This window comes from Mandrillus leucophaeus, unplaced genomic scaffold (assembly GCF_000951045.1).
Source record: "Mandrillus leucophaeus isolate KB7577 unplaced genomic scaffold, Mleu.le_1.0 Scaffold54, whole genome shotgun sequence".
NCBI classification, from domain to species: Eukaryota; Metazoa; Chordata; class Mammalia; order Primates; family Cercopithecidae; genus Mandrillus; species Mandrillus leucophaeus.
In genome coordinates this window covers 1,455,662-1,457,236 of record NW_012105808.1, presented here as the reverse complement: position 1 = coordinate 1,457,236, position 1,575 = coordinate 1,455,662, and positions in this window count along the sequence as shown.

Below are 1,575 nucleotides of genomic sequence, written 5' to 3'. Positions count from 1 at the left end.
ATGCCTGTAATCCCAGCTAGTTAGGAGGGTGAGACAGAAGAAGAATCACTTGAACCCAAGAGGCAAAGGTTGCAGTGAGCTGAGATTGTGCCACTGGACTCCAGCCTCGGTGACAGAATGAGACTCTGTCTCAAAAAAAAAAAATAAAAAATAAAAAGGTAAAATAAGAAGAGGAGACACAGACACAGAGGAGGAGGCAGAGACTGGAGCGATGTGGCCACCAACCGAGGACCACCAGAACCCCCAGAAGCTGGGAGAGGCGGGAGGCATCCTCCTAGAGTCCTCGGAGGAAGCAAACAAAGCTCTGCCCACACTTCTAGACCTCTGGGTTCCAGGACTGAGAGCATACATTTCTGTTGTTTTAAACCTCCTGGTTTGTGGTTCTGTGTTACAGTGGCCTCAACAGGCTCACACCACCACACAACCCCTACGTGAGCGTGGGCGCGCGCACACACACACACACTCTCATCCTTTCCTCAAAGCACTATTTAGTCGGCACCCTCCGTGAGCCAGGTCCGGGCAAGCAGGTCTAGCAGCTCCACCCCAGCTGGCACCTGGAGCTACCGTGTGTGTGTGTGTGTGTATGAACCCACACACACACACACAAGCACGAACAATAAGGTGGGCCGGGGAACCTGGTTTTCTGTCCCCCCATTGCCAAGAGTCAGGGCAATGCCAGGCGCTGGGCTGCATTCTGGCTGGGAATCCCCCATAGCCTCCTCACAATGCCCCAGGGGTGGCTAAAGCCAGGCCCCCCAGCCCTTGTGGCCTGAGAGCTGTGGCCTTCGCAGGCAGGGGTTCCCAGCTTCAGGCCAGTGGGGCTCCAGCCTCTCTGAGCTCAGGGCCTGGTTGGGGGCTGTGTGAAGTTTCTGGAAACCCCTGCAGAAGAGGAGACCACAGTCCATTCACAGTCCACGGCAGGTGAACCCCCACTCCTTGTGTGCCCAAGGCCTGGGGCCTGGGGAGGACTTTGAACCAGGATGCTGTGGGTTGGGGGACTGGCAGCTCAGGATCGGCTGATTCTATCTAAGCCCGGTTTGGGGCCCCAGCCAAAACGGGACTGTGTTTTACTTCCTGTCCTGGCCACCATCCACCCCTTGGGCTTTTTCCCAGTGAGTCTCAGGTCCCAGTTCTCCCTGAAACGCCATTCGAGGACAGAGGAAGGGTCCTTCACAGACCTCGGTCCCCACCCTCTACTCTGGTTCCTGCCAACCACAAAGCAAACTCAGGGAGCTCACTGCTCCCCAGGCAGAGTGGCCCAGGGGAAGCAGAAAGGTGGTGGTGGTGGTGGCTGGTCCCCCAGCACTAAGAAGGGAGTGGCTGGGACTCCAAGCGTGCTGGTGGTGCACGAGAGGGACAGCTGGAGCCAGCATCGGAGAACTGCAAGAGGGAGCCATGGCAGGTTCTAGAGCGAGGACATGACCCAAGGGAGTGGGGGTATCTTAGGCCCGGGTCGACAGGCCGAGGGAGTTGCCCTGTGTGGGGCCAGGCGGCAGGACTCAGCCCAGTGCCCCGCAGGTCCCCCGAGTCCAGCCAGCCTCAGGCGGCAAAGAGAGGCCAGCTCCGGGCCGTGCA